Source organism: Antennarius striatus, chromosome 16 (assembly GCF_040054535.1).
Source record: "Antennarius striatus isolate MH-2024 chromosome 16, ASM4005453v1, whole genome shotgun sequence".
Taxonomy (NCBI): domain Eukaryota; kingdom Metazoa; phylum Chordata; class Actinopteri; order Lophiiformes; family Antennariidae; genus Antennarius; species Antennarius striatus.
In genome coordinates this window covers 8,453,718-8,467,455 of record NC_090791.1, presented here as the reverse complement: position 1 = coordinate 8,467,455, position 13,738 = coordinate 8,453,718, and the positions used below count along the sequence as shown (strand labels likewise).

The following is a 13,738-nucleotide window of genomic DNA, read 5'->3' as shown; positions in this document are numbered from 1 at the left end:
GAAGTGGGAACTTATTGAAATAACTGGACGATGTGCTCAGTATGTCTGCTGTATGTGCTGGTTGTGTGTGTGTGATTGGTGACACTTGAAGTGAAGCCAAGCCTTTCTCGCGTCATTAACTCGCTGTAAGGAATACATGGCAGAGATCCAAACCTTTGTGTCCTGTCTGTTTGCTGTCTTGATTGCAATCACTCCACATTGTGCAAGGGCATTCTAGGATTGAATTGAGGAAATCTGGGGGGGGGGGGGTGAATGCCCAACTTGGCTTGTGTCCAAACCCTAGAGAGGTGAGCCCTACACGATGGAGCATCTCTGTGTTTTCAGGCTTGTTCACTGCTGTGCATCCTCCAAGGTGACCACTTAACTTTATGGACTCCCAGCATCGTAAATCTCTTTTTTTGCTGGGTAATTTGTGTGATTCTTTTGCTGTTTAAAGAGGAGGAACGCTGGAAACTGATTAGCTGACAGAAGACAAAAATGGAGAAAATATGAGAATTCACACAAAGATTTTTTTTTAAAAAGGACACAGACAAATCCAAGCAGATAGACAGATACAGACGGCTGAGATGCAGATCCACAGACAGATAGAGAGACAGGCAATTGGACCCAGTAGCAGTCAAGAGCAGCATCCCTTCTGCTGTGTTGTGTGTGTGTGTGTGTGTGTGTGTGTGTGTGTGTGTGTGTGTGTGTGTGTGTGTGTGTGTGTGTGTGTGTGTGTGTGTGTGTGTGTGTGTGTGTGTGTGTGTGTGTGTGTGTGTGTGTGTGTGTGTAATGACTTTTTTGGGCCTGCTGTCACCTGCTAACATTGTGATACATTCACATTCTGAATAATAAGAAGGGCCAACGGCTCCTCGTCCCCTTGGAATAACTAAGCCTTGCTAGACATGATTTGATATTATTTGTCAGTTTGTTTGTAAGGAAAAACACAAACGATCAGCTGCAAGAATATAAAAATATAAAAATGACCACAAGTGGAACCCATCACAAAGCAAAACTATTGTGCAATTGTTCCAGGAACTATGGCGGTGCGTGTAAGGTCACCAACATGAAGGCACTAGTACCAGGTTTCAGTTTTTATGCCCTCTAGTGGAGAGTTTTCGCAACTCGGGCTCCAACAGGAAAAAATTGTATTCACAGATGAAATGATATTTTATGATTCAGCCAGGTTGAACTATACTACCAAGCAAATCCGATGTACACAGTGTGAAGGTGAATTTATTGCTACACACAGTTTGCATTGGAAACGTTCCTATACTTTTTTTGGTTTGATATTCTCTCTGTTTGATGACGTACAAAGAAAAAACTTTGTTTGAAACAAAGATGTCTATTGGTGGCAGATGTGAGTCTGGCAGTGAGGGAAGGTGTGGGTGTGTTGGGGTCTTGGTGGGGGGGGGTGATGTGAAGTTGTGTATGCAAATTACTGGTTAATCTTGTGTGGCTTTTAGAATTTGTAATGTGTCATGACAATGTGTGTGTGTGTGTGTGTGTGTGTGTGTGTGTGTGTGTGTGTGCGTGCGTGCGTGCGTGCGTGCGTGCGTGCGTGTGTGGGTGACAGCTTGTCCTCTCCTCTCCTCCCCTCTAACCATCTTGCAGGGACTTTGACCTTGTTCAGATTCACTATACAGGTCAGTTCATTCCTGTTATGCGTGCTGTTACTTCAGTGTAACTTATTTTCAAGACAAAACTATTTCCTGTCTTTGCTGCTGGGTTCACGGCTGCAGCACTACATTCATATGATCTGAGATCAGAAAATTATCCTGCATACAAACAATGAACTAACGCAGTGCAGGCAGCAGGCCGACAAAAGGGTCCTGCTAATGTTGTTACAAAATTCAACATCAGATTATATTTAGGTTTGATTTTCAACCTTTTAACATAACAGATTTAATCAGTTGATGATAATAAAAAAAGGCAATTTATTTTCATGTTCCGACGCTGAATTTTTACAAAAGTGGGCTTGCTGGTATGCCAAAGTGAGTTGCCTCGACCGAGTCTTAAGTGCCTTTCAATTTAATTAATTGTATTTGATTTTAGCTGAGAAAAATTTATAGAGACGAACTGAATGGATAGAATTGGAGGAAAGGCAAAAAGATTATGTGATCAACAAAAGGAGGAAAAATAGAGCCTTGATTAAGAGTTTCTTGGCTTTGTCTTCAGGGGGGATACAGATCAGAAGCTCTCTGTCGCTCTCTTTGTCAATTTGTCTGTTAAAATCTCTAAAAAAAAGCAGAGGGCAGAGTAATGTTTGCCCTGTCTAGACACCTTATTTATGGTTGTGACTGTGAAAATCAGTGACCACAGTGATGCACAGTGCAAATGACGAAGCACAAGTTCTACTTGTGAGTGTGTATGTGTGTGTGTGTGTGTGTGTGTGTGTGTGTGTGTGTGTGTGTGTGTGTGTGTGTGTGTGTGTGTGTGTGTGTGTGTCTACATTCCTCTGTACTCACGATAAAGTGCGTGTGCCGCTTTCTTTTTCATTAGCGTTTCCATGGTAACAGCTAATTCTGCAGAGTATAGGCAAACGATGCGGTTGTGGGAATCATGGAGACTGGTGAGCTTTTCATCAAAAATAAACACACACACACTAAATATAAATATGTCTATACTATATATTGGAATTTTTAATTGTTGAAATTTTTTTCTGTCCTCTATACCTGAAAATAGTTTTATTTAGCCTCTCTCTTTGAGCCATAACTCATATATAAATTTGATGTTATCCTCATTATCTTCTAAGAGAATAGAAAACAATGCCTCCGTACTCACAGAAGGTTTAGTGTAGTGTTCCCCAAGTAAGCACAAGTTCTTAGCTAACCTATTTTGTGTGCTTCTTCTGGATTTTTTTGAAGTGATATACAGTTATATAAGCTAACTGATTATTATTAGAGGTGCTCTTATTGTTTATTGATTGTGGTTAGTGTTAGTGTACACCTTAACGTGTATGATTGCTTTTCTGTCGTGTCATCATGTGTGAGACGCGAAAAAGAAAAATTCAGGCTGAGTAAGTAGTGAAAAGAAAAATGAGGGGAAAAATAAATTGTGTGTGTGTGTGTGTGTGTGTGTGTGTGTGTGTGTGTCTGACTATTTGTGTGAACCATTTAGTCGATTGTTCAGCAACCATTGATATGGAGATGAGAGGGAAGAAAGGAACTGAGTTGTGTGTCTGTCTGTGTGTGTGTGTGTGTGTGTGTGTGTGTGTGTGTGTGTGTGTGTGTGTGTGTGTGTGTGTGTGTGTCCATTCATGCTCTACATTAGTGCTTAAAGATAAAGACAAGGAGAAAGAAAGGAGTAATCTCTCCTAACATGGCTGACAGCTGTGTGGCCACAAATCAAGCAAAGCATGACAAATGTATACGGACACAACAAAGAGGAAAAAAGTGGGGCAAAAAAGCTAAAAAAAAAACTATGTTATGGATGTCCATTAAGGCCTCACAGACCACTGCTGATTTCACTTACCTCTACTTTTGCTGCTTTGAATTTGTGGGACACATCCTCACACTCTACTCCGACCATCACCATGTAAATTGTTGAATCTTTTGAAAGCCCAGTGCTTATCGAGGACAAACCACTGATGGACAGACATATCTGTTTATGAACATAGGGGTGAGCATAAATGTGGGAGAACTTCCTATACTGTTCTTCTGCCTTTGATGAAGAATGGCGCTACAACTCAAGCTTGAAAAAGAGGCTTCTATCACCTAGAAACCTTCATAATTCAGTAATCAGGAGTATGTAGAACTCTGACTTTATGGCAGTAAAATGACATTACAGTGTGAGTGAGTGTGTGTGTGTGTGTGTGTGTGTGTGTGTGTGTGTGTGTGTGTGTGTGTGTGTGTGTGTGTGTGTGTGTGTGTGTGTGTGTGTGTGTGTGTGTGTGTGTGTGTGTGTGTGTGTGTGTGTGTGTGTGTTCATGAGAAAACCTGCCCCACAGCCTGGTTCATCTCCCCACCACAGGAATGTATTCACACGTTCAGTAGGAGTTCTTTGTCATGGAAAAGTCCTCCATTTTCTGGTCTGTGTGTGTGTGTGTGTGTGCGTGTGTGTGTGTGTGTGTGTGTGTGTGTGTGTGTGTGTGCGTGCGTGTGTGTGTGTGTGTGTGTGTGTGTGTGTGTGTGTGTGTGACATTCTAATGTTAATAAGCTGCACTGCTTTCTCATATGCATCTTGCAGCTAGTTTTTCGGTTGTAACACAGATTCTGATTGGGATGTGTGCGTGACTCCCTCTTCATGTCGCTGGAGCTCGATTAAAAACTAAGAAACAAAACTCTGACCTTCACCTCCCCCTCCATCCACCATCTTGATTTCTATTTCTAATCTCTAGTCATTTCTCACTCTGTCCGTTGTGCTTACTGATATGTAAAATGTGCACAGCACCCTCCATATGGAGCTAAACTCAGTCTATTCATCTTATAATAATGAATTTATAATAGTTATAATTATAATAATTAATTTTATTACAGTGGAAGCATCGGAGCATTTGTTGATACAAAAACTACTTTTGCAAAACTCTACACACAGTTTGTGTTATCACCCGAGCTGCTCATCTCACCAACAAAACACATCATGTGTGTCAAAACAAGCTCATTCAACCACAGCAGTGGCAACAAGTCACAGTCAGGAAGCAACACCATTTCTGCTCACTAACAACAAACAGCTTTCCAGAAAAGAAGCGCTGAGATGAGAACAGCACAGAATCAAGTTCTGTCTAAACAGTGTAGAATAGGGTTGGGTGGCATCATGACAACATGTAACCGCATGTAACCTACAACCAGGAGATTTTGTAAAATAAAAAATAAAAAAAAGTAGCTAGTAGCAGTTACAAGCTATCCTAAAGTAGAAAATCAACCAATGTCCTCAAACTGTGGAGATGGTACAAGGTCCATGACCTCTTTACTCTCTGAGCAAAAGACCCACTCAGGCGCCATGTAACCAGGACGGTAAATGATTGTTGATGCCGCATCACTGTTTACAATGATGCATTTGTTCTGTAAAAAGTCACACCAGATGCCGATGCTGATTTTTTTTTGCTTGTTGTATTGTTACTTAATTAACAAAAACAAGAAAATGTGATGGGAAAGTGAGGACTGATGAATCGTGGCATGAAGACAGACAAGAGAAACAGTTGGCGTGAAAGAGCTGAGAGACTGAGGCAAAGATGAAATATGTGAAGAAAAGAGTTGCAGAATTGGGGAAGAAAATGTCAAAGAATATTTTTGGAATGTTACCTATGAAGGTAAACGGTAAAATCCTGAATAAAAGAACTGCTGGTTTCAAATTGAAACAGAAGAAATGAGGATGTATAAATTAAAACAAAGAAGTGCTTAGAATAAAACTAGACATCTCTATCTGGCCACCATTAGTAAAACAGAAGCCCTAATGGCTTTTCATACAGTACTTTAGCCCCGTGTCATTTGGTGACTCACAGCGATTACAAATCAGCCGCTCTTATTTTGTATTTGTGAGTCATACTGTACTTAAGAATAGTTGACTCTGATCTATAAAAGTTCATTGTATATAAATAATTTACAACAAAGTCCTGTAGCATGTTTGAACCTGCATCTCTGAACATTCAAGAACCTGGATCCAGTAACTTGTTACTTCTTTTCAAAGGAAACAAAATCCACTTCGCTGCACCTCTGAAGTTTACTTATTAATACATTATGTCCCAGAGTTGAACTCCTTGTTCTTCACCCAGACAACTGACACCAGCTTCACATTTATCAGATCTGAGACTTGAGACTGGGTGTAAATTGTAGGATTCTTGGCTGGAGAGTTTAAGAATTAAACTTTCAAAACTATTTTGACACATGAAGTACAATGATTACAATGTATGGCTTGCACTGAAAAGGTTTTGTACATTAAATATGTCATGTAAACACATTCTGTGTCTGATTATCTAGCTGGAAATGAAATTATTGGACATTCTTTGACACTTTCTGCAGAGCTGCAGTCTCATTAGAAATAAGAGTATGAAAAAAATGTTTTTGTAAAGTGTGTGTGTGTGTGTGTGTGTGTGTGTGTGTGTGTGTGTGTGTGTGTGTGTGTGTGTGCGTGCGTGCGTGCGTGCGTGTGTGTGTGTGTTTGTGTGTTATGAACTATATCTGAAGATCTCAGAACAAAATGGAATAAAGGGAACAATGACTATTTTAATGATCTTGATAAAACTAATCACTGTGTGTCTAAGGTGGACGTACGTGTGTATATCTTTGTGTGCATGTGTTTGAGAACTTCTCTCTCGAAATATGATGCAATGCATTTGGAACCTGCACTGCTGTTGCCTTGGTGACACCTGTCACGCTTGCAACCCTGTGTCATGCACTCTAACACACACACACAAACGCACGCAAGCACGCACGCGCACACACACACACACAAACACACACACACACACACACACATATTAGAACATTGTGACCACACAGTACACATTACTTGTACATTGTACTTGGTTTGAGCTGCTTGCACTAGTAGAGAATTCTGTCTCTGTCTGTCTGTCTGTCTGTCTCTCTGTGTGTGTGTGTGTGTGTGTGTGTGTGTGTGTGTGTGTGTGTGTGTGTGTGTGTGTGTGTGTGTGTGTGTGTGTGTGTGTGTGTGTGTGTGTGTGTGTGTGTGTGTGTGTGTGCGTGTGCGTGTGTGTATCAAAGACAGAAAAAATAGAGAGATTGAGCAAGTGAGAAAGAACACTGCAAGAAAATAAAATGAAAGTAAGCAGAAATTAGTTAGGTTTGTAAAATTGAAATTATAATTGCATCTCCTCTTAATCAAAGCTTTAACTAGATTGAGAATTAATTGGCTTCTTTGTTCCGGAAATGGATTCATGAAGACAAACGTGGCTTTAATTGTGGCCTTTTCTTTTTTAAAGGGAATTCACTCATTTCCATCAGCTCCTTCATCTCCCCCGTCTCCTCAGTCTGCCCTCCCATCACATCACCCTCCTTTGTTATTCACACTTTGATCTGCAGTTATGCACGGACTCTCTCCACAAGAGGTCTTCTGTTTGGTCCAGCACTAACAAAAGCCCACAGCAGCTCTGTCCATGACAATGGCCCTCAGGCCAGCCTGCATACAGTGCATGGTATCACAGCCCTGCAGAGAAAGTTTATGATGCAAAGTCTGCCAAAGAAACATGATACACACAACCTGGCCCACTGCCCACTCCTAGCATTTAAAAAACCTGAGCCTCCACTTATTGAATTTGACCCTAAAATGTCCTCCTCTGTATATCAATATTGTTACATTTTTCAAAACTGCTCAAATCTCAGGAGACATACTTACATTTTGATTGATAACCTTTTTCTTCTGCTAAATGTTAAACTAGAGTTTCAACAGAAAACCAACATGTGTGTGTATCCCCATTTGTACAGTCACAATGCCATAATGTCTGGAGAATAGGAGCAGCTCAAAATGTCTTTTGAGCTAGATCCCAAAGTGCTTCCTGACCAAACAAACCTTCCAGGTCAATCCATTCAGTGTTAGTCCAGGTTATGTTCTGATCCCCCAGAACTTTTTATGCTGGAGAAAGTGTTATGAAAATTACAACACTGAGAGAAATATCTCTTAGAACATTTAATTGGTTGATTTAATATGTGACATTCATACAAAGAATTTCAGCACTGGTTTCTTCTGACAGGCACTTCAGAGTAATCCTGTGAACAACTCCAACAAAGGAAGTGCTACAGTTTTATGGAAATCTGCTCCCAAGCTGGTTGTCTTTCTTGGATGGGTGAAAGTAAAAGGAAAACTAAAACAGTTATTGCGATTATGAATATTTGCTTTATTTGTGATATAGATATTTGCAATACAGCAATTTGACGTCTGAAAACTATAACGTCTTCCTATGTAACCCATAGAGCACCCCAGACCCGCTTCTTCCATCGTAGCATGTCGTGAGGTGCTGGAGCCTATCCCAGCCAACTGGGGGCGTGAGGCAGGGTACACTCCGGACGCAACGCCACTGCACCGTGGAGCCACATGGAGACACACAAACACTCACGCAGACACTCACACCTACGGACAATTGGAACACTCAGTTCACCTGCAGTGAAAGCTTTTGGAGGTGGGAGGGAGCCGGAGAACCCGGAGAGAACCCACGCAGAAACGAGGAGAACATGTAAACTCTACACAGAGCGGGGACTTCAACCGTGAACCGCTTTGCTGTGCAGCGACAGTTACCCTCTGCGCCACCGTTCCGCCCCACATGACAGATAATCAGATAAATGCTTAGAGGTGAGATACTGCTCAGGGTAATCAGAGTAAATCAGACATTTCATAAATGTAACGGTATAATTTCCAATTTAAAAACTGCATTTCTATGACTCATTAATCTAAATTAAAGTATTCATTGCTAAGATGCTGACATGTGCACACAGTACACATTCAGAAATGTATGTACTTGGTTTTGGGCTGCATGCAGTAGCGTAGAATTTTGTGTGCGTGTGTGTTTGTTTCTTAGTTCACCTTAAATTTGCATTGTAAAATACAGTAAGTAACCAGTGTTGAATGACAATGAAACCAGCCAATCATTGCAACTTGAGACCACCGATCTGCATGGCTTATTGTATTTAGAAGACCAGGGCCGATACTGGATCCGTGATATGAATGTAAATGAACTTGAATTTAAATAAACGGGGATATTTGAATATGTCTTAGTGTCATCCAGCAAATTTATTGAGACTTTATGCATATTTAAAGCCTGGTGATGGATTATAGGGTCAGAACTTGGAGGCTCTCCTGAAAATAATAATATAAAAGTTAAATAAAAAGTGTGCAAGTGTGTGTGCATTATGCATGCAAGCAAAACAAGTTCTCCAAGGGGGAATAACATTGCAGGACAACTGTGGTATTTTTGTGTAAAAAATCACAAGCATAGCAGTTGATGGATTAAGTTGGTACTGAGGTTGATGTATGTCAACGCATTGACTGTTGGGGGGGGGGTGATCATTGTATCACCACTACAAATCCATTTCAGAGCTGATTTTTTGTCAGACAGAAAAGGTGATAAAAATAAGACGAAGAGAGCTCCATGTAAAGAAAATGTTTGCGATAGCTATTGTTGCAATGATGGTGTGAGGCTGGTGAGGGATATTTACAAGTCTTTATCTTACACCTGAAATAGAGAGAGAGAGAAAGTATTACACAAAGATCCTGAGCTGGAGTCAGAAGTCGAAGCTCAGCCTTAATAAAATAACGAGAAGGCTTTAGGTAAATTCAGCCAATGAAGCATTGCTGTTTTTTAAAATTAAAACAATTTGACCATTATAAAATGATATGGTTGTCCACTGTCTGTTTAGACTACAGCTCATTAGAACATGTGCTGCAGTCTGTAGCTGAAACAGAATCTGAACTATATCAACTAACAGGAAATGTGATGGATCAACTTAACTTTGATGTGAGATGTACTGTATATACTGTCAAGTCTTAAATTACCTTGTGAAGATAGCACATATATTTTTACATATGTACATTGTATTATCTTCAAAAGCACCAAGGAAACACAGTGATAAAAAAACAGATGCTTCTCTGTGTCTCTGTGTGGCTCTGCGGTGCACTGGCATTGCGCTCAAAGTTTCCCCCGGCTCACGCCCTGAGCCAGCTGGGATAGGCTTCAGCCCCCCGTGACACAGCAGATGAAGCAGTTAACGTTGAATGGATGAATGAATGTAAAGAGTTAGAATGACTCTAGAGCGTATGTCTCCAACAGCTCTCAGCTTTTGTTTTTATTTCAGTGAAACTTTTATGAAGCCCAAATCATTCATGAGTCTTGTAACCAGAATTTACAAGCAGACACAAACACACCACAACATTGATGAAAATGTTCAAGAATTCCCTATCTCACAATACCAATGAAAGTGACTAAGAACCTTGTATCTGCCCTTTATTCAGACCTGCACTGGAATTTACTGTGGTGTATTCTGGAGAAAGACCAGTCCTCCCAGCAGACGAGGTGGCAGTGGCATAAATGCTGCAGCTTAGACGTGTGCATGTCTACTCAGGACAAGCCTATAACTGCTTGACATGCAAATCTCTTTTCTGACCTTCTTCTGTCAGTCTGTCTCTCTCCAGTGTATTTTCTCTCTCTCTACATAATCTCACTCTCCCCTTCTCTCTTTCTCCACTCCCAAACTTTCAATTCTCTATGCCCATTGGCTCACATTCCCTTTCTCCTCCCATTCATTCACATTTCAGTTCAATTTTCTACACCCCTTTCTTTCCTCAGAACAATGGTCTTTCCATTTTTACATGCTGACAAACTCCTGCACCTGTAACTGACCACTACAGCCTGAGTATTTGTGTCTCTGTGTGATCTGTAGCTATGTGCATGAATGAAACACACAGAAGTTGGGACCCACTAAACCAGACAGACAGACAGACAGACAGACAGACAGACAGACAGACAGACAGACAGACAGACAGACAGACAGACAGACAGACAGACAGACAGACAGACAGACAGACAGACAGACAGACAGACAGACAGACAGACAGACAGACAGACAGACAGACAGACAGACAGACAGACAGACAGACAGACAGACAGACAGACAGATAGACAGATAGATAGATAAATTAATTTGTACCTGACTACACTTGTTTTTCCAAGTAACCAGAATCGACTTCCGGTAAATTGAACTGTGTTTATGCGTGAGTGTATGTGTGTTTGTGTGAATGATTAAATCTCAGCATTTTATGAATGCACTTTCTGCCTGTGAAGATGATTGCCTTATCTCTCACTTTACCAAATTTGTCACTTCCCTGCTCTTCTCCCACGAAACACACTCAGCTTCCCTTTTCAACGCATATATCCTGGTTACTATTAAATATGTGTTTGCTGAGCTTTTTTTTTTTAAATATAAAAGCAAAAGCTTAAAATATATATTTTTTAATCTTATCATATCTAAAAATGTACTGTTTAATTCTTGCTGTGATCTGGTTCTGTATCAACGTTTGCTATATATTGTAATGATCTGTCTGTCTTGCTTTGTGAAGGTTTTCTGCTGGCTGTCTCTGGATGTATCTGCTTTGTTACCATTTTATTGTGACACACAGTGACACTCACACTGACTGAAGTCAGAGAAAATCTAGGAAAAGGTATTTTTATACTGTAATTAATTTGATTTTCAACTTTACCAAACATCACATATGTATGTTATTGAAGGGTCTTTCCCTGAATATTCATTTAAAAATGGGCATATTATTATCAGCAAGTACTAATTGTCTCAATGCATGAAGTTTAACACAGTTATCCATAACGATCATCAAAAAAAGTTGAAGTTGTCTAAAAACCTTAATTTCAGGCTGTACTTGCAGAAAATGTTTTGAAGAGATATAATCAGAACTGTGGCAGTACGCTCCACCATCGTCTCCAGATATTGTCATTTCTGTCTCAAAAGAAATAGTTTCATTTTTACTCAATAATCATGTCTGTTTTAGTTTCAACTTTTGGCCTGTGGAAGGGCCAATATCCTATAACACGACAAGCAATTCAAGCACCTGGTCTGAACATTTAAAACAGTAAAAAGGAGCCTAAGTCCTGGAATAAAATGCAACAGAAAATTTAAACAGGTATTTAAGGATTAACAATATAGCAGGAGCTTTGGTTCTTTTTGATTGTTGAATGTCCTATTTATGTGTATTGCTCAACATTCATCTTTTCCTTGCTTGATTTTGTTTTAGAGGAATACAAAGCACTCAGAGTGCATGCCTCCACCAATGCCATTTCCACTACAACTTGAAAAACCAGAATAAAATTTTCCATTCTATGTCAAAACAGGATCCTGTAGTGGTTGTCCTTCAGCAAGAAGAAATCTAAAAAATAAAAAAATAAAAAGTTAATGGTTTTGTAAATGTATTTAATCACATGTTTCACTTGTCTCAGTGAAGAGATCATCAATCGTTGTTGTTACACCCAAGGTATGGCCGTCATGACATCAACGTTGCTTTATTTGAGCTGTCCTGGCACCAGATTTGGCAATGGCTCTGAATCCTTGAATGTAATTTCTCAAATTACAAAACAACTTTTGATCCCACCTATAGCCTCAGTATGTTTCCTATTGTAGGTACTTATGAATTAACAGCTGGTAAGTAGGAACTTGTCAGGATCCGGATGCAGACAAGTGGATTAAAACGAGAAATAGAAACTTTTGACCAAAAAATGAGGAAGTAAGATTCCAAAATATGATTAACCTTGGAGGTTAAAGGCATAATCAGTTCAACATCTTCCTATTATTTATGCATTTAATATCATTATCTATGTACTGTTTATTACATTTTCTCCTAATTGTTACCATTATAACTATTAGAAATGGGAAATTTTGATTCTGGTACTTTGCCAACATTCCCTCTGTACTACATGTTTACCTACTGTAAAGTCTTCTCTTGGTGTCTTGGACAAATCATTAAATAAAATAACAACTTGGTGACAGATTAATTCAACACCTCCCTCTTTCACCAACAGTAACACACACAGAGATCAGAAGGGTAACTTGTGCAAGAGGATGGGGGTTGTTTTTGCCACCAGTGGGTCAATGGTCACTGCTTTGCACACACAATGCCAGTCACTACCGTAAGCAGCAGCAGCCTTTGTCTAAGCGCTGAAATGTAGCAGTGGGCAGATTTCACACTGTATTTGATTGTTTCTCCCCTGACTGTCTCTTATTCTCTAACAACCAAAGCTATGCATGAATAATCCTGTTTGTATGATTTAAATGCAGATACTAAATCCACCATATCACCTCAATTTACAAATGTAAAAAAACTATTTTTTTTGTCTATGGTCAGATTATTATGAAGGTGATGAGGGGAGATGGGATAGGGCCTGAACCGGGGCCATCTGAGTGAATGAATGTTTGTTTGTTTTTATTTTGTACATGTGGTGGTAAAACAATAGACTGAACAGAAAAACAAACAAGACCATTAAAACTAGACAAAACAACAATAACAACAGTCAAACAAAGATTCCCACATGTCCAACAAGGAGTAAGGTGAAGCATATTCCCATGTGAACCTATACAATACCAAATTTTAACAAACTTGTATTGGCATTTTTTTATTGCAACTTTGACGTAAAAATCTATTGAACGCTTACATTTTAATATAAAATAATGAATATAGCATTTATTCAAGCAATGATGTATCCGATCACAGTGTATTTGTTTAATCTGCACAGAGCTCCTTCTGGATAGCAGAGGACTTGAGAGTGACGCTGGTTTCTCGGTCAGAGGAAGTGGTGAATGTGTTTCCGGCCTCGTCTCCCCCTCCAGACGCGCACAGCCGGGGCTGAAGTGAACGCGGAGAGAGGAGGGGAAAGCACAGCTCAAGCGAAAGAGGTTCGCCAGTAGCGAGTTAAGAAAATGGCGATCCTGCAGGACGGATGCCTCCTCCCCTCGTAGATGCTGCAAACGCGATGAAATTCTTTTAGCCTTACAGCCGGCTTTCATTTCCACTCTGTTGCACTTTATACTTCATAGAGGTAAGATTGTTTTACGTTGTTTTTCTTACTACGCGGTGGTTTCTTTTTGTCTACGCAAACAGCCCGGAGCAGAGACCGGGGACCGGTGGAGACAAGTTCAGTAATGGCTGTTGTTTGGTTAGCCGCGGCTGAGCCAACAGAGATGGCAAGTGCCCTGTTCGGGTAGAACTTGGACAAACCACGCGGGTGCAATGCGGTTTGTGGGAATGAATGATAAAAGCGTCGGATTTAAAAACGAGTTGACCGCTTTTAGCTGCAGAAGACTGAACATTT

General features: G+C 40.2%; 1 protein-coding gene across 5 annotated transcripts in view; it reads left to right on the top strand.

Moving 5' to 3' along the window:
• Positions 1 to 13,283: 13,283 nt before the first annotated feature.
• The window catches only part of LOC137609148 (trinucleotide repeat-containing gene 6A protein-like), a 34,218-nt gene continuing 33,763 nt past the window's right edge, over positions 13,284 to 13,738 (top strand). For all 5 annotated transcript variants that reach the window (XM_068335948.1, XM_068335950.1, XM_068335947.1 and 2 more), the window contains exon 1: positions 13,284 to 13,465. The gene's annotated coding sequence lies outside the window, so the exon portion shown is untranslated. The remainder of the gene's footprint in view (positions 13,466 to 13,738) is intronic.